Source organism: Squalius cephalus (assembly GCF_949319135.1).
Source record: "Squalius cephalus genome assembly, chromosome: 12".
NCBI classification, from domain to species: Eukaryota; Metazoa; Chordata; class Actinopteri; order Cypriniformes; family Leuciscidae; genus Squalius; species Squalius cephalus.
In genome coordinates, this window is record NC_137133.1 from 16,446,180 (window position 1) to 16,467,098 (window position 20,919).

Consider the following 20,919-nt stretch of genomic DNA (forward strand, 5'->3'; position numbering starts at 1 on the left):
CACGCCGGTATGGAGCCGAAGCTGGTCATAGGGTCATTTTAACACATTAATTTAGGACTGAGCGTAGGACCTGTCTGGTTCTTGTGGTCTCTGCTGAGGATCTGTGCCAATGGCTATTATTATTTATTCATTTTAAAGTGCCACACAACTCCTAAGTCACAAAACTTAATTTACATCATTACCGTTGTTCTTTTTAGATGATTCAAGAAGAAAAAAAAGTAACACATCCATGTGAATAACACAATAGTGAAGAAATATATGCCTGCATGGTAAAAGTCGGCAAGAGAGATGAGAATGAGAGAAAATAGACAGAACTTCAGCTTCAGAGCATCTCAAATAGTACGTAGCAGCTGGATTTTTTTTTTTTTTTTTTGCTGAAAGTGACGAGTTCCATGTATTCTGCATAATGAATTGTGAAGAATCAGGGGTAGATGTATTTTTTAGAGATCTAGAAAAGCTATTTGTTTTGTGTATATATATATATATATATATATATATATATATATATATATATATATATATATATATATATATAAAATGTCTGTTAGATCTGATGTGTATATTATGACATTCTGGATAAGTTCCATCTGAAGTTCCTCATCTGTGGCCCTCACCTGTGCACTCTGGACTCTGGGTTTCAGTTTAACCGGCCGAATTACAATACCCCACTCAGGCCAGGTCCACGGGCAAGCTGATCCCCTCGCCTCCCCTATGCCCTATGGAGCAGTGGGGTAGAGGGAACTGGCAAACTGCCCCGAATGGAGGGTGGGGATACGGGCCACTGCTGTTCTTGGCAAGCTCTGCTCATGCTGACCAGCGGGAGTGCTGGTGAAAGCAGACCGAATTCTTCCCCGACACAATGCACAGCCTCTCCTATGGGTCCGCGAGTTCTGAGGAACCTCTGTGACGAGATTCAGGGTGAAGACGGGACAGCCATCCCACCTTTCACTCTCTAATTAGGCACTTCTTTTGTTTCAGTTTTTTCGTAGTACTTTCTTCCTCAGTTTTTTCCCCTTCAACAACTGCTTTACAGCAGGCTTTTTGAGGTGTAACAACACACCACACGTTTCTCATGGAAAAGAGTAGGCAGCTGTCGGAATAACAACCTCATCAAAGGATACACCGTGTCAAAGGAGGGCTATTCATATATTTTCGTTGTTAGTCAAATCCAAGTGCAATAAGCAAAGGCAACGGAAGACCTAGCGTATTGAAGGAAATATTGTTGTGATCAAGGCTGAGGGAAAAGACAACCCAAGAGTTTGTTCTCAGATGGGCATATGGAGGATATTAAGGATTTTTTCTGGTGTAGATTGACACTGAAACCCTTGTGAAACACGAGTCAAGAAGACAGCAGCTTAAGCCCAGAGTCTGTCTTCCCACACATTGTTTCTGATACACTTTATTTGTCTGTCACCTAATAAAACACATGCGCACTGTGCTGCACGACCACATGTTGGCCAGAATTGGCTTCTACGTATCTCACGGACTATGTTTGGAGGTATGGTTTTGTGTTTATGAAGTCGACCGATAGAACCAGAACCCACTTCTTTGGTGCCGGTGGAGATGTAGGAGAAGAAACCGCAAAGAGATTGGATTACACTCCGGACTGTTGTGTCAATGTCGTGTGCTCCTGGTCTTGGGTTGAAGTTGTATTAGATTTAGTCCAGATTTCCACTTGTGGTGCAGACATCCCTTTTTTTCTGGCTTTATCCAGTTATGTCTGGGTTCAGCTCAGCATGACAAGGGCTGTGGGGCTCTAATGCACATCACTGATGCCACCTGCAGTTTGAACAGAACCAAGTGACTGGCCTGCTGTCAGAACCTACTTCCCGGCACTGGGACACTAATCGAAAACAAATTCGGGTTTAAGCTCAGGCAGTTAAAACGGCTTTGCAGAAATGTTCACACTGTGCTGACAGTCAAAAGGGCTGGTTTGATCATGCTTTGCTGTTAGACTCACATATGTTGTTAAAGGGAATGGTAAATTGGTTTAGTCGGTGGTCTTCAAACTTGTCAGGCCAAGTACCATGGCTGATAAAATCGGAATGACTACCACACAAATGTTGTTCTTTTTCTGCATAAAAAAATCTGACATCTCTGAGTACAAGGACAATCTGTTAGAACTTTATTAATATCCATTTTCATAACATGAAACTCCAGTTTTGGGGGTAAAATATTAAAAGTAATGTGAGGTTATAAGATTACGTTTTTCAAGTAATGAGTAATGTAATGCATTACCTTCAAATTAATAATAAATAATAAAAATATCCAAGACCAGCACATGCGAGACATAGTAACGCAAAAGTTATGTAACATAACTTTCCATAACAAAAGTAACTAAGTAACACAATTAGTTACTTTTTACGGAGCAATATTGCAACACATTTCTTTTAAAAGTAAGTTTGCCCAGCATAACAGCATCTAAACTGTAATTTTATATATATACACATTGAATTACAGTGTTATTACATTTCGATTGCACCTTTAAAAAACTAACAAAAATATCAAAATATATTTTGGAATTTACGTTAGTTTACTCAACCCTAAAATGACTAGAAGCGCGTGCAACTTCTCTGTCAGACCGGATACATTATCAATATTGTACTGAAAAGCAGGCCACTTTTTTTTTTAAGCGTGTGGCTGTTCGCCTATATTGAACGGCAAAATGCCACTCGCGGATTTTCATTTTTATTTTTCTAAAGTTCCAGAATCATGTTGTGTACCACCTGCAGGGTGAATTGCCCCACAGTTTGAGACCTCTGAGCTGCATTAAGCTTATTTGGTTGTTGATGTGCCAAGATCACTATTCTCCATGGTGTAGTCTCTCTTTTTCTCCGTGGTTTGTTTGCTTGAGAGCGAGGCTTGCTGTGAAGAAGCGTTGTGGCAGCATTTGTTCAGCTGGGCCACGGTAGGATCATATAGCTTTGGCTGTGATCCTCTTTGAGATGGCAGGAGCTCCTTTCTGGGTGCGGGCTTCAATTTCAGATCCTCAGCACATTGCCTTGCAATTGTTTCCTATTACAATCTATTGTGGCAAAATGTAAGATTCCATGAGCAGAGAGTCAGTTTGTGTTGGCCCTGCACAGTGTCGTTTGGTTTCAGATGGCGTGGCAACAGTTCGATCCTGTATTCTGTCTCATAGTCAATCCTAAAAAGCTGTTACCACTTTTTTTTTTTTTTTTTTTTTAACCCAAACATATCAAGATGACAACGGCATAGAGCCAGTTCATTGTCTCTCGGGTATATAGACTTACCAACACTATACTACAACAACCAGCTTCAAAGAGCAGCACTGTTGCAGATGACCTAGGATGACATTGTTCTGTCAAACTGATTGTCCTGCATGTGGAAATGCTTGGATAAGAGAGTTACATGGAGTTTTCTGTAATGTGTTCCTGCTGTTTCAGCATTCAGAATGTGCCTTGTTTAAGCAAAATCTGATTTAGAGTGTATTCTAAATGATAAATACATTTGTTTAATCGCTCAAAGCATTTTTTTTTTTAATTGACATCTTTGCCCCAAACATAATTACACTTGCATTCAAACAACATTGAGAAGCTTGAAGCTTTTGGTTTTGATATAAAAAAAAAAATAATAAAAAAAAGTGCTTCTAGTTTTTCTACAAGCAAAAGTCACAGATCTAGCCTTTTTGTGTGTTTTTGTGTGTGTTTGTGTGTGTGTGTGTGTGTGTGTGTGTGTGTGTGTGTGTGTGTGTGTGTGTGCGTGTGTGTGTGTGTGTGTGTGTGTGTTTCCATTCCTCCCTGTGAGTGGTGGACTTCAATTATTGTGATTGGCTAGAAGGGTCATTGTGACAAGATGGATTCTGACTGTTTTTGATCCGGACCTCTGGGCCAATTGTCGATACACACAGACGCCATGACAAAGTATGACTGCGAGGGTCAAGCATTCTCCATCTACACACATGTAATGCTAAGTCAGTAAAACTAAAGAGAATCCTGCAGCTGAACAAAAAAATCCAAATCACGGCTCATGAACAAGTCCTTTACAATAGTGATGAAATCATATGTTTTAGTTTTGAGCTCTGCTAAATACTGTGAGAGTGAAAAGTACTCACAAAAACACTCTTTTCATATTCCATATGCCGTGATGTCAAAAAGTCTTTGATGTTGTTGAAACTTTAGAGAGAAAATTGGCTAAGAGAAACAGAAAAAGACAAACGTGCAAAGCTCCCAGCCTACACAAGTCTGTAAACGAAACGAGCGATCTGCCATATGCGGATTTGACGTCTAGATCAATATAACTGGACGTGTGTCGTTAAAACTTCACTACAATCACACTGGCATTCCATATCTTATCAAAAACAAGATGTGAATCTATGCTTGTCAAAAGTCTGTGTTGAAATTATTTCTAGTAACATAGCAACCACGACAGACAAAGACTGAGTTTCGCTGCAAATTAAGCCACACATTTGCATTTTGGACTCAGAAAAGCAAGGTGCTTGACATTTTCCTTGAAATGAAGCAAACATTGCCACAGTGCATGTTCTGTATCCCATTATGAATATACAAATATACAAAACATATGATACAGCAGATGTTTATATACATACTCTTATCATAATAGTGAAAAATTATTATATGAATATTTTTAATTTAAAAAAAAATCATGTATGCAATATGCATTTATTATGAACGTATCATTGTTATGAACACACACATATATATTTATATATTAAAATTTTATTTAAACAAATATTCATATATGCATTTATTATGAACGTATCAGTGTTATAGTTAACTAAAAAGCCAAAATTAAACTGAAATTAACACAAAAATAGAAATGACTGAAATAAAAGAACTTAAAAAGTTGCAGTAAAATTACTAAAACTAAAATTAAAGATATATATATATATATAATAATACAATTGACAACAGCACAACAAAATTGCTAAAACAAACTAAAATTTAAATGAAACTGAAAATAGTCAAATAAAAGCCAATTCGAAATTGTAACAAATACCAATATAGATATTTATACTTTTCTTTTTCTCCGGCAAGACACTTACTATGCACAAGCTTCAAGCATATTATGTGTGTCCAGTTGTGTATCCACTCACCGAGAAGTCCACAGCAAATAAGAAAGGGTGTGGATGGTTCAAGACTTAAGAAATGTCAAAACATCTACCGTTTACTGCACAGTGGAAACTGTAAAAAATGACCTGAGGCTGAGGAACACCTACACTCACAAACACACACACGCTGCACACACACACACACACACACAGAGGGCTTGTGTATATTGAGCTTCTTGGCTGAAAAGTAACCGAAAGCTAAAGGAAATAAAAAGATGCCTTTACAGGCTTGTGGGGGAGGACGTGAAATAGTAAAGGAAAACTTTTCAAGGGACGGGCCAAAATATGAGCCGCTCTGAGGGAATATCTCGGCGCTAATTTTTGTAGGGAACACCGGTAGAAGCACTAATGTTTTTATACATGTAGTGAACTATCCTTTTATATCCTTGTCTCTGTGTTGCCGCCTTAATTCATAAAATACACGGAAAATAGAAAATCGACAACAAAAGAACACCATGTCTTGCTTTAAAAGATCCAAGAAAAAGAAAAGAAAAGAAATAAATACTCTAGCCTTAAGTGTGCTCTTAGATTAAACAGAAGAGCCGCTTTTTCTATGCCTTCTCTCTGTAAATATATAGTTCTGGTAAAATGTGATTACTCATAACAAACATATTTCAGTTTCCTGTTAATAACTGTTCCAAGAAAACCGCATCTTGTATTCTATTACTACAACTAATATGTTCATCTTTCACCAAAAACCCGCCGCAGAAGATACCACATTTTGCCCTCTGGGATAGAATTAGTGAAATCTCGCTCTGCCATTCCAGCACCATGAAGTATATCATGTGATTTACGATTCCCCGTCACACGTTTTTCAAATTAAAGGATCTCTGCCTATTCAAAAGAAATATGCCACACAACCCTGAAAATTGTGGATGTTACCGCTGCCAAGTCTCCCACATATGTATAAGCGTGCTCTAATTCATTTCAGGTTTATCCAACCATTTGCATTGAGCGAGGGCCTTAGCAACACAACGGCAACAAAATGCTTCAAATGTTTAAGCGGGTTTTAAGGGCTTTGGAAGATGGCAAGTGGGTGTTTGAGTGTCTGACAGACAATTGGAATAATCAAATGCATCTCAGGTTTACAGAGGCTGAAGTCAAGAATTGATCTTGTAATTCAGTTAACGAGCTAACAGACGCATACGTTTTTTTTTTTCAGAACAATTGAAGAAATATAATCTGAAGGTCGGTGCAACATTAGCAAGAATTAGGCCTCTCTTTTTTAAATCTGTGCTACAGTACAGCATTTCAGTAGCTGAACGTTTGTTTGGAGCAGAGTGATAATGAGGGAGGGTGACCAGATGTCCTCGTTTTCTGTGGACACTCCTAGTTTTTAATGTGCTAAATATAGCATTTTTGTCTAAAAAGACATGTAGTATCATCGCACACAGCATGCAATCTCAATTAGGATTTACTTTGAGTTGAAAAGAAAAGAAAAGAAAAGAAAAGAAAAGAAAAGAAAAGAAAAGAAAAGAAAAGAAAAGAAAAGAAAAGAAAAGAAAATAAAAGAAAATTACATGTCAACTTTTACTCTGAGGTTCTTAATTCAATTTGGTTCATTGAATTAAATTTGTAATCTGTCTGTCAAGCAGTTATGCACACTGACAAAATGCAAAGACGGAACATGCTATACAGAACGTAGTTTTTGCTCACCAGTTTTGGTTTATCTTTATTGTACTGCACTAGATCCATTCAGTAATAATTAAGAAGGACATTGATTGATTAATTATATGTTCATTCAGCAAGGATGCATTAAATTAAAGTGACAGTAAAAATGTTTATTTTAATACATTTCAAATAAGCATGGTTCTTTTAAACTTTCTATTCAGCAAAGAATCCTGAAATAAAGTATCATTGTTTCCACAAAAAATAAACAGCAAAACTATTTTCAATATGTATAATATTAGGAAGATTAATGTTACTTGAGCAGCAAATCATCATATTAGAATATCTGATCATGTGACAATGAAGACTGGAGTAATGGGGCTGAAAATGCAGCTTTGCCAACACAAGAATAAATAAAATGTAAAAATGCATTAAAATAGAAAACAGTTATTTTAAACTGGGATAATAACTCACAATATTACTGATTTCTTTAAAAACGCATTTTTACCAAAAAACCTAACCCAAACGTTTGTGCTTTTTGTGTATATATGATTTTTTTTCATAATTAAAAACATAAATCACATTTTAGTATGTGGTACAGTGATACATTCAGCTGAATTTGAGCTTATATATATATATATATATATATATATATATATATATATATATATATATATATATATATATATATATATATATATATATATATATATATACGGTATATGTATATGTACATAATTATATATATATATATATATATATATATATATATATATATATATATATATATATATATATATTATGTACAGTATATGTGTGTATATATATATATATATATATATATATATATATATATAATGTAAATAATTACAATGTCGTAACAAACATACAATATCAAATTAACAAATCATATTAACAAATGTTAAAAATTTCTCATTGTCCACCCCATATTAAAATGTATCAAGTCAAAATAAATTATGTAGTGATTAATATGATATCCAGTCGCAGTGCTACATTTACAACAGTCAGAATACACAAAATGAGCCGTTTTAAAAGGGACGGCTCCTTTAAAGCTTGTCAGTAAACAGACACTGTTATGATTGGCTAACATCATTGCATAGAAAACAGTATCAATGCCCACTCACTATTTTATGTGAGTGTTTTGAAAACATCCATATAAAACCGTCATTTAAAAACAAAACGTAATTAAATAATTTACTTACAGTTTGTGATTCAGCTCCTGTCAGATCCAATACTATTAGCTGATATTTCAACAAAAGGTTTTTTGCAAACTTTCCATTACAATGTGCCTTATTTACAAAACAAAATGCTCTGAACAAACATATAATCCTCAGATGCGATCCAGGACAACACTGGGATCATTCTAAAGTCTGTACAGTGACGCAAACTAGCTGTTTAAACTGGAAGTGTCAAAGCAAACTTTCGTTTACTCTTCCATTTGTTCTGTTGTCAGCAGACTCAAGCTTGTGGAGTACGTCAGAAACTGAATGCACATCTGTATACTGTATCCAGTGTAGACAGCATCAGATTATAATGAGTTCTATTTGCTTTTGATATGACAACGCTCACATCCAGTGTAGGCAAATGTCAGCCTTTAAGTGACTGAATGCCAGTGGGCGGGACCTGTGGTGGGTGGGGGCAAATATGATGTCATGATCCCTCTAATTTACTGATCATATCAGTGGAAGTTTAAAACGTAGCCTAATATTGACCACTGACAAAAAAAAAAAAAAAAAAAAATCTATGGCATATGACACAGCGCTGCCCACAAGACTATTGCTCCTATAACAGCTTATTTTTTATCAGTTCTTTTGTCTTTGGGTCGTTATATTCCTCACAGATTTCTGCTTGTTTTAAATCAGATACAGATAAAGTAGCACCATTTATAGGAATGCATTAGTGAGAGAGCGATTGCGTGTGAATTAAGTCTACCTGACAGCCTCTCTCTATTAATAGTGAAGCTGTGGGTTTTGGTTTCTTAGAAAAGTTTGCTAGAACTTTTCAGTTTCTAAGCTATTTTATTGATAAATCACAGAACATTGTTGACAGTACATTTCTGTCCTATTGAATGTTTCTGTGTGAACGCGATCTGGACGTGATGTGCAAGCTGTGTGCGCGTTACAATTCAGCAGCGCATTAGTTCAGAGCGGCCATTAACTTACATGTACAATAAGCTGTTTAAAACCTGCATTCATATAATCAAACATTTCTTGTGGAGTGCTCTTGGAGTGTGCATTTACAGTATTTGTCATTTTAACTGTTGGAAACAGAGAGTAAAAGTTGACTTTAAAGATTTATTATCCTGTTTCGCCCTCTATAGGCCATGATCAGCAACTAGTCGACGTCAAGCTTAATGTCCCCCAGTAGTCAATAGTTGTATCACTTTATCACTTATCACATCAAACTCATCTTTGATCACCAAAAGTACATATTTAAAAGTAAAAAAAAAAAAAAAAAAAACATATTCATGCCTTAAAATAGTTTGAATGTAACTCTACACCCTTGCTTCATTTAGTATACGCAGATCTATGAATATGCTAATTAGCCCCGCCTCCACTCACACCAGCTCACAGATTCACTCGGCCAACTTACTGAGGTAAACGCTGCACAATGGTATCACTCTTTATAACGTTGTACACATAATGGCAATTAATATGATTAGCCTTTTGCTTGACTATGTTATCGAACAGCTAATAATGTGTTGCTAATGTTACACAAACCATGTTCCCGTTCGCATCTCTGAGTCAGGCAGCTGCCTTCTAACAATCATCTGAAACGCTTTGAACTCAGAAAGTCAGAAGAGAAAGGTGTATAGTCATCATAACATTGTAATATACATCATACATCAGCTATATTGTTAAATCTACCCGATTTTTCATATCAACAGAAAAAATATACCGGGATAACCAGGCATTTTTCGAGACTCCCATGCTAGTTCACAGTTAAGGTCCTTCTAAGCTAATTCTTGTTCATAATTTCCGCACGTTAAAAAATAAATATGAAGTCACGTTGTGTCAATCACATTTACACACTGCCTCCGAAACTTTCATAAAAAAATTTGGATCGGGCTCGAGTAAGCATTTTGAGAGGTGTTTTGACAATTCATAGCCACCACCGAATGACGAAAACGCATACGGAAATTTCAGACTCAGTGTGCAAGGATCTTTAATGATATGCTAAAGCCCGCTGGCACGTTGACCTGATTGGTTACAAGGTAGTTTGTAACATCAGAAACACAAGCGATTTCAAACAGCATTTTTGAGACTGACTTTGGTTTACTGCAGTTCTCAAGAGAAAATACTCAGCAATGGTGTTGACTTATGAATTTGCACATGGTTAGTCTTAAAGCACATTAAAAACACCACGTACAGTAGACATATAAACAACATTAAAAACTTGATTTTTCACCACAGGGGACTGTCGACTAGTCGACTAGTCTGTGCAACCCTTAGTTGTTATTTCAAAAATCTGGTCATCTTATAATGAGTAACAGATAGGCTGGTAATGTGCGCCTCTCGCTGACATTGTGCTATTAAAGCAATTATCACCCGACTGCTGAACCAAGTTCTGCTTGGCCCATCAGTCTGCATCCCAGTCAAGGCAGGTCACCTCTGCTAAGGTCAGAGAGTGTTGCCCAGTGAGTAATGGTGCAATTGGTCTTTCTGCTGCATGAGTGGAAATGCTGAGCTATGCTGTGCACCAAAAAAAATGGCTGTATTGACAAGACCAAAAGGACATAATTGCTGGGAAGTGGAGGAGTGTGTGTCTGTGTGTGTTTGAGGTGGGGGAAGAGTTACCTGAATCTGCCCTGTTTGTAATTAAATGCTGTCAAACGGCTTTTATTTTCACCAGGGATTAGCATAAGAGATTAGCCTGTTAAGAAGAGAGAGAGATTGTTTTCTCTCGCCCGTAGCCATGACTAGCCGGCAGCCAAGATAAACCCAGCTGAGGAGAGTGACGGCTTTCTCCCGTCGCCCTGGCGATCGGGGCAGAGCTCGGATCGACTGGACGTTCTCGTATTCCACGCCGGAGGAATAATAACAATGACTTTTGGCCCTGTCACATGTCAAATGCCCTGATTAGTGGCGAGAAGAGCTGCGTTGGTGTCAGCAGTGCTGTTATGCCTGCAGGGCTGTAAGTGTGAGAGTTTGTGTGTCTGTGTACAGAACGAATAAAGGGCCCCATTGATAAGAACAAGTTCTTCTTGTTAACCTATCAGTTCAACTGGCCTGAAGCCAGCGAAGGCAGTCTCGAGGCATGTTCTCACATCGAGAGCGGTTACTGAAACATTACTGCTCGCGTCTCGGTGGCCTAATATTACGCGTCAGAGTCCGACACGTCCACAATCCAGGTTTGGTCCAAGGTGAAAGCTAAAAGACATGATTCAATTCACTATGATTGCAAACTTATAACAAATAAACAAATAAATAAATAAATAAACATGCACAAAATAGTTTCCCCGTTCAGAAATAAGTGTTCGGAGTTCAGTTTGCCCATGAGAAAAAGACAATATTAATAAAAATGAGTGCAAACTATTCTCATTTCACTGAGAACAAACAAACAAATAAACTGAGACTAAAAATAATAAACTTCTTCCCCCCCTTTTGTTGAAGTTGGAAGTTCAATTTCCCCTTGAGAAATACAATTACTGTCCTTGTGTAAACGTGATACTCTCAAAATGAAATGAAATGATGTTATGGTCTCAGCAAAATGAGTCCATACATTTTTTGGCATTCAACAAAAAACAGAAAACAGTGTTTTAGCCGGTCATTTACACCACAACGGTGTTTTGGGGGCCTGAAGATGCAAACTTTTGAAAATGGGTTTAAAAGTGCAAGTTTTTGAAAATGATACCGTTATCGTCTCTGTGTAAAGTACAAAAACACAAATTTGTGAAGACGGTGATTTTTTTTATTTTTTATTATTTAAATAAATTTCAAATAAACACGTTCTTTTGAGTCAGCAAAGAATCCTGAAATAATGTATCATTGTTTCCACAAAAAAAAAGCAAAACTGCAACAAGCAACAAAATGGTGATAACATTAAAACATGTTACAGCAACTCAGCATATTAGAATAATTTCTCAAGGATCATGTGACACTGAAGACTGGAGTAATGGTTCTGAAAATTCAGCTTTGCATCACAAAAAAATAAAAATAAAATAAAAACATACTGTATATTAAAATAGAAAACAGTTATTTTAAACTGTTTTTAATGTATTTTCTTCTCAAATAAATGCATAATAGACTTTCAAAGGCATTTTAAAAATCATAATTTCAATACCATTACCGTCTCTATGTAAACTACAAAAACACGAATTTGTGAAAACGGTGACGTCAAGCATGCATATTTTGTGTGCAGTCTGTGTGTAGTGTTTCTTTCCAAAATGACATCGCCAACTACTGGCCTGACATGGCAAAACAGCGTTTTTAGTTGTTTTCGTGGATACGTATGAATGAAAATCGTTTTAACAACATTGTCGTTTGTATGCGAAACTTTTCAAACACGCAAAGGAAAAAGTTTACCTAAGAGTGCAAACCATTATAGATAGGACAGAGAGACAGACAGACAGACAGATAGACAGATAACTGGAGTTTAGTTTGCCTGTGAGAAATACATTGATCGCTCTTGTGGAAATTTTATACTCTCAGAAACAAATGCATAACCCTGAGACATAAAAGCTGAACTGGTTGATTGAATGGTTTAAATAAGCAAGGAGATTTTTGCAATTCCTTACACAGTTTTGCTATTTGTTGTCAGATTTTCCCCTGGCAACACAACAACATTTTCTCTCTCTTTTTTTTTTATGACTGTACATCTATTGAACAAAATATTGGCTGCACCTGAACAACAGCAAAATCTGTCACCAAAAACCAAAAGAACATACAAAAATAAAACCTGAGACGACCTGCACAAGGCCTGCAACCAAGCTCTGTGTGTGTGCGTGTTCACTGAGTATCTGTTTTTAGAATGGTTGAAACAAAGAGTGGCAGGGAATTTTGACAGCAAATCTCTTCAATTTAAACCATCTAATTAATCAAACGATCTCTCTCCACTACGACCTCCCGGTGGAGAATGTTTCTGGCAGATTTGAAAAACCATGATCCAGAATTTGAACGTGTGTCACATCAGACAATTCCCTTTATTAAATTCAACTCTTGCCGTGCTTCATATGTTTTAGCAGACAACTCATTTATTTATAAAGAAAATGCTAAAGAGGATCAAGTAACATGAAAGCTGATGGATGATAAGTCTGAATGTTTTAAGAATGCATTTAGCATTCAAACAGTGTAGATATAGCTTTCATGCTGTATCTTTCAGCATTATTAAACATTCTGAAGTCATTCACATATTTTACCTTATACTATGTGTTATGTGCTAAATATCAGAGAAGAAAATCTGGTGATGACTGATTGAAGTCTAAGGTCATTGTTTATAGTATTTTTTTTTTTTTTTTTCAATTAACCTCCATTATCAATGGCAAGTAAAAATACACACGGAATGGTGTAATGCATTATGGTATTCCCATAACATGTAGAGGAAATCTGATGTGACAAACCGATGCATTTAACATTTCAGAAGTTCAAGAAAGCTACATGATAACAGCGTCCCATTGGGCAAACCGCAAGATGGAAAATATCAAGACCAATACATCTATGCATGCTAGAAACAAAGAAATCAGGATCTTGGCCAATGGCATAAATGTTTCAGATCTTAAAGCAGATATGGAAACCCAACCCCATTGTGAAGATTGGTAGCATTCCACATTGTAAGCCAATGCCTTTTGTAATTACATAAACTTAGAAAGGAATAAAATATCGAGTTATAGAGTGTTGTTCTGTAAAGGCAATGACACGCATGTCATTCTAGTCTTAGAACTGGAGTCGTGACCTCAGCTACCCGCTGAAGTAATCATCACAGAATAACTTAATTCATGCACTATGTCAGTTTGGTAAGAGACCGTCAAATGGGAGAATAAATAAAAATGCAAATCACTTGTATGGTTTAGCCGTGCCAGGAAATTTCTCACAAAGGTCTGATTGCCAAAATGATACATAGCGTTCAAATGTGAAACATCAAGGCGGAGAGCTGTCAAGCTCTGTTATATCATAATTCAGTGATGTATAATTATGGTGCAGTAGGAAAAATCTTAAATAGAAGAGGAAACTGGTTTCATCTGAACAATCAGGTTAAATTAAGATTATTTTGCTCCACTGTGTGAATAATGAATATTTCATCAGGCTCATATTTATTTCTGCCAAATAATTTGATTTAATTTGAACCTGATTCAACCCGATAACATTCAAATCACGTCATTGCAAAGAGCGGCCCATGAAAAGTATTTAGGCACACTTTAAAAAAAAAATACATATATATATATATATATATATATATATATACAGTATATATGAATTGAATGTCTCACATTAAATAAACTACCAAACCAAGTGGAATTATATATATATATATATATATATATATGTAGTTTATATATATATATCTAAAATTTTAATTCAGTAAAATCCATTGAATGTGTTGCTGAATTGTACAAATACTTAAATACTTTTAGGGGACACTGCATATCTAGTTATGTGTGTTTTTTGTGCATGTGTTAAGTTCTAATGCATTAATCCAGTCTTCCAGCAGAGCTATGATAAAGTCTTCCTCTGTGTTCAGCCTGACCCTCAGGTTTCACTCAGGTGTTGCTACCTGGCTCGCTCCAGCTTCTCTGAATAATGAACGCAGGCTTGTGATCTCTTCATCTTGAGTCGCGGTGACATGAGGACATGAACGCTGCAGTCCAGCTCTCTGGAACAGTGCAATTTATCTGAGGTGCCACCGTCTGAAGAGCGAGGGGGGGAAAAATGAGTAAAATGGAGGATGTGAGGCATGAATTATACAAAGGGAACCAGGCACACACTGACCTTGGCTCCCTTTAATTTTTCCTTGTTCATTTCCTTTCTTATTTTGAGGGATAGCTATAGCTAAAGCACAACGTCCCTCTGTGCAGTCGTAAGAAAGAAGGTTGTTTCGGTTTCTCTCGAGTGCAGCCCGATTGGTTGAAAGTCATTTGCAGTGTCATGCCTCAGTTGTTCTGAGCGAGGTGGTGGGATCGGACTGGCACTACTAAAAAAAAAAAGACTGAGAAAGAGTAAAAGATGAAAAAAAAAAAAAAAAAAAAAAATTTTGTCAGAGGACCAACATGCTTCCTGAGGTGCCGTGCCACAGGAGGGGCCGATCGATCCCGTAAATCAATAAACTTTACATCATCACTCGCTGCGGCCCCCTCGGTGCAGTGAGGATCATAACATAACACACTTCCCAGTCACACAGAGTGTGTTTTAACACCAGTATTACCATATCCCAGCATTCCTAGTGAGTCTCCGTGGGAGATATCCGAGACTCCTCTTTAAAAATATCGGCTCTGTGCGTGGAACAGAAGAGAAGCAAACTGATTTCTGCTAAACCGCAGGGAGCAGATGGAGGTACAGATTGGGATGAAGGTTTTTTTTTGCTTCTTTTTTGCCTGAGTAAAGCCATATGAGGGAAAAATGTTATTTGAGAATCTTTCTTACATTTAGCAGATGAGGGATGCAATGGCGGTGGATCGTAAACAAACAATCCCATGGCACCTCCAAAAAAAAAAAAACAGAACTTCTTAATCTCGACCGAATCACATTTGTCTTGAGGCAAGGGAAGTATTTGGGCAATTTGTAAAATGTAAACAACAAAACTGCAAGTCGGAGAGCCGACAAAAAAGTGCGGTCTGACTGCATCAAGCTGTATAAACAATCTCACGTTCACACCCTTGTTGAGACACTTTCATTCACTGTAAACAATGGCAGCGCAAACACGAAGCAATTACCGTAAAAGTGGAACATAATCCTGCGACTCTATTAGATTCAGCACATAAATCACTAACTTGTGTGATGGGAGTGTCTGAAGCAATAAACCCAAATCAGACATGGCTTTCAAGTGTGAAATTGATTTTTTTAAAGATGTAATCTGAGATTAACAGAATTATTACCCTGCCAAAGTGAATTTTAGTGTGGATGATTATCAGAAAGGCCAAGTGGCAAGTTAGTCATCTAAACTCGTTCTTAAGGGCTTTAAAACAATTGTTTCATTGTTACAGCATCATATGAAAGCTAATACCACACTACGAAAAAAAAAAAAAAAATCAGCTAAACCGTTTGCCTTAGACTCAAATATAATGGAAAATAATGAGCTGGAGCTGAAAGTGAGAGGTTTTCTAAAGGGGTTATTAAAGAATGTGTTTTTTGAGTTTAAAAACACAAGACTTTGGTCAATGTGGGGGAAAAAAACCCTGCAAGATCTAAAAACTAATTTTTAGAACGCTGTGTCATGTGTGAGACACTGCAAAAGATGTAAGACGTGAGTGCAACGGTCTGTCTGCAATCTGAGACCGTCCCTCCATAGACAACTACGCAACTGACACTTTTTGGGTGAATTATCCCTTTAAATAGAAAAACAATGGAAAAGCAGCAAATTGGAAAGCAAAACGCATTCTGTGCAACAGCCCCTAATTTGATTGCCGAGTGCTATATTATTCGCAGTGGCATGGGCGAAATATCGCTTTTATCCTAAAATTCAATAAACAAGTAGATATTGAGTAACTTACAATTGAGACAAAATATTGCGTCTTTACTCTGCCAAAGAGTTCCAAATGAAGCCATGGCATAATAATCCATTAGTCTCCAGTAAAACACACAATAATTTTTAATTTTTTAATTTTTCTAAGCGAGTGTTTATGAATGGATTGGTTAAATGATTTGACTATTCAACTGTCACTGGTTTCATTCCTGTATTCATAGGCACCGAGTCCATGGGTGCTTGGGTTCTCGAGTTTATGGAGTGGCTTATGGAGTGTGCATAAACAAATCGGCACATATGCCTAGAGGGGAACACGTTTTTGAATTGAGTGAATGATTCAATGACTTACTCATAAAGACAGTTGCTCTTGCTGTTGTTGTTGTTTTATTTATGTCAGTACAATTTCAGGAAAGTGGATTTTGCCCAAAAAAAACAAAAAAAAAACTTTCCTATCAAGAATGAATCAGTGGTGTTGAATGAATTGATTCAGTAAATGACTCAATGATTCACTAGTAAAGTCACTTATCGCCACCTACTGGCGCCAATGAAGTAACCCACAGAAAGAGTCATACAGCAGATACAAAACTGGAGTTGGACTGTATCAGCACTCTTACCAATCAGCTCAGCCAATCAAATGTCCAGATTGGTACTAACTGTTGTATAATATTTATTCAACTGAATAATTACAACCAGATGAACTTAAGTCAAAGTCTCAGTCTAGGCTCATTTTTCCTGGTGATTTCTAAATATTCTCTTAGTCAGAAAAAGATGTTTGCTTATTTTTTTTTTTTTTTTTCTTCTTCTTCTTTTGGATTGATGTATCCCATAAAAAAAATAAAAAAAAAAGATTCTTAAAGAAAAGAAAAAAATCTGTCAGTCTTTGGATTGACAGAAGCTCAGGCTGACGTGTGGCAGACACTGACTCCTCTCTGACTCTGCCTGTCAGTCTAACTGAAACAGATTATGTCATAATGGCTTATGCTCTTGCCAAATGACTGCTGGCACATAGTCTGTGAACTTCAGAGATTTGTTCATGATGTCCTGCAGTGTATAAATACATTTTCCATCTGCACACCAAACTAAACACCGGCTTACGTACAAGCATCACCACGTTTTGACACATTGCAAGTTACTGTTGTCTTTTTAGGGATCTAAAGGGAATAAGCTGACAAAGCCTCGAGTGTGAATAAACTCTCTCTCTCTCTCTCTCTCTCTCTCTCTCTCTCTCTCTCTCTCTCTCTCTCTCTCTCTCTCTCTCTCTCTCTCTCTCTCTCTCTCTCTCTCTCATGGTAGGCTGAGCACAGGAGAGCAGTTTTGACAACAAAATTTACCATTAGTGTGTGTGTGTGTGTGTGTGTGTGAGAGAGCCTGTGCTTCATTTACAACAAAACCGATCCACCCATTGACTTATATGCAGCCTTATTTTCTCAATGCTCATTAGCTGCTCACACGACATGAATTTGTATTTATTAAACCTCAAAATACATATCCAGTCGTCATTTCTTAAGACTCAAGCAGATACATTTATGTGTGAAGAATTGCCCATGGGATATTGGATATTGGCCTGGGCCAATTACAAATAATCGCTCATACAAACAAATAACCTGAAGCGACTGGCCACCTGAGACCTCATATAAGTAAGGTCACGGTACAGAAAAGAGGTCAGGAACACAAGTGCTAACCATAGATAAGATCAACTCTGTCTGTCACTAAAATCATAAAACGGCATTTTTGGCCATTGTGGATCATGAGAAAGCATATTCTCATATGCACTTTTCAAACTCTCATCAGTTCTTTCATTTCATTTTTTTTGTTTTTGTTTGTTCAACAGTGTATTTACTGTCCTCTGTCGCCATGTCTTTTTATATAACGATATAGGATAATCATAAGGACTGCATAAAGCATAAGGCTTGGGACTGCTGTAAATTGTGAAATGTTCTGTAGTTGAAGAAACACCCAAATGCGCTGTTTGTATATTAGTACTACAATATTTAATAAAACTATAATGTAAAACGTACAATACAGTGTAATCATATCCACAATGGAGCAAATTCGGACATCTGATTCTAGATCAGCACTTCCTCTGAGAACAATAAAACCTTCAGCCGTGTGAATACAGGTCCAGTGCAGGTGACCCAGGATGAGGGTTGAGCTGTATCAGCACCACCAGGGGAAACTCGCCCCCCTCAGACTTAAGACTTCCTCCTGCCTGAGCTCGACGGAGGGAAATTCGCAGCAGATGTGACTTCAAACGCCAGCGCTCCCGGCAGGATTAGGGCGCTGGATAAGACCCATCCTCTGGCTGCCTCTCTGACCTCTGTCTCACTGTCTTTCTCCGCCAAGTCGGCAGGAAAAAACAAGGCCTGGCTTGTTGCAAGACCCTGTTTTTACAGCTTGCCGAAGCGGTCTCGCTCGGCTGAGTGAAACATTCATACTTTGACTGTCCTCTTGTGAAAGACGCTGGGGGCTCATTACACACTTGCTTTTTTGACCATCTTGGAAAAGTGTTTGTAAGTGCAAAGGAAATAAGAAAGAATCAACCCTTAAATAAAAATAAATAAATAAATAAAATCCTAGTCCTTATGCTTATACATGTCTTTATGCTAAGCTGCTCACAAATCTCAAGGATGGCAAAATTTCAAGCACAGGGCAAATACTAAAACCATCACGGATTATGTTTCACAAAAGTCATTTTTTTTTTATTTTCTTATTAACTAATTATATTAGTCACTAGACAGGCCATAAAGGCAACTGGAAAATAATTACAACACTGTAAAAATCAGTTGACTGAACACTTTTTACAGTTAGCACATACACATACAAATCTACTAGGGGTGTAACAATACCCTCATGTCACGATTCGATACTGAATACTTCAAGACATATGATAAAATGTTAACAAAAAATGTACTGTTGATTAAAATACTAAATTTGTTATTACATTGTGGGTGTAAACTAATAGGCTTGGTGCTGATAACCCAATGCATAGGACAATGGTGACACCAGCGTAAAAATATTCATGATTCTGAAGCTGAAGATACAGAATTATTTTAGACGAATATGCTTGCACTGACTAGATATATTTAAAATAATGCAGGCCAGTTTTTACTGGTAACATAAGACATTTGACATTATCAGGACCCACAAATATTCCCCCACTGCATTATTATGCATTATATTCAACATTATATATAGTAGTTTAATGTAGTACTGACACTAAAACTCAATATATAGTGTCACTCTCCACGACATATTTTTGCATTTTTGTATTGCGATATATTGTGATACGATATATTGTTACGCCCCTGAAATCTACTAAATCACATATACTGTAAAGTGCAATGCATGTTGGTCAGGACAGTGTGTGGGCACCGTTCTCTCTCTGTAGTGATCCGATTGTGGATTGGGTCCAGAGGGGTCAGTGAGCGAGGGCTTTGATCCAGATTTTAAGCTTTGCCTCCCAGACACCCACTGAGTGCTCAACCAGCAGAATAAATGTGTCCTGAAACCTATTTACAGTCAAATCTATCAGCAGTGGAACATTTCCATCAGATGATGTGATATGAGTTAAAACTAATTATGCAAGTTTGTAGAATAATTTATTTGGAAATAGGGATGGTATCAGCCACACCACAGGGTGTTAGTGTTTAATCTAAGCAACTGTATGCAGATTATTGTTTTACAGCAAGTACATATTTCACATTTAGAAACCTGTAAATTGGCAAATTTGGGGCAAAACTGCTGAGATTTTGAAAGTGATTGGTGGGGATTTTGATTCAGAGAGTCGATTCTTTTAAATCAAAAAAGTTTAATTCAAATTCATGTACTTACCCTGTCTGCATGTTTTGACACGTGACTTATGATGTTGTTTTTGGCCACAAGTCTGGGGAAGTTAGTCTTTGAATCATTTACTCAACCAATTCACAATAAAAAACGAGTCTTATTATCCTTAAAATGTATGTGTACAGATCTGCTACAACACTCCAAAAAGAGCATTTAAAGGGATAGTTCACTTTGAAATTAAATGTTGGTATGTTTTAGCTTACCTCAAGGGCATCCAAGATGTAGGTGTCTTTTTTTCAGCAGTAGTTTCAATTTTGATATTTTTAGGTCAAACCGTTCTTGTCTCTCAGTCATATTATGCAGGTCTGTTGGCTAGATGTCGCCTTATAGATATATACACTAGATGTCGCCTTGGCTACGGCAGTTCTTAACGAATGCCGTAGCCAAGGCGACATTTAGTGTATATATCTACGCACCAGTCTGCGCACACGTCACACAGCAGGATGCGCGCGCGCCCTCAGATCACTTGGACGTGGCTGTGTTACAAGAGGTAAAAACGATATAAATACTGTTCATTTTCTCACACAAACCGCTCGTTTCGTGTCTTAGGCCATCAATGTGTACTTACGATGGGGAATTGTTTAATTTGGACGATGGGGAATTGTTTTAATTTCGACTCATGCTCTTTGAGACAGTAACCACAGACCTGCATAATATGACTGAGAGACAAGAACGGTTTGACCTAAAAATATCAAAATTGAAACTACTGCGGAAAAAAAGACATCTTGGATGCCCTTGAG

The 20,919-nt window shown here is 37.1% G+C and overlaps 1 protein-coding gene across 1 annotated transcript in view; it reads left to right on the top strand.

The window, feature by feature from the left end:
* The window catches only part of flrt2 (fibronectin leucine rich transmembrane protein 2), a 34,937-nt gene that overhangs the window by 656 nt on the left and 13,362 nt on the right, over nucleotides 1-20,919 (top strand). The window lies entirely within an intron of this gene.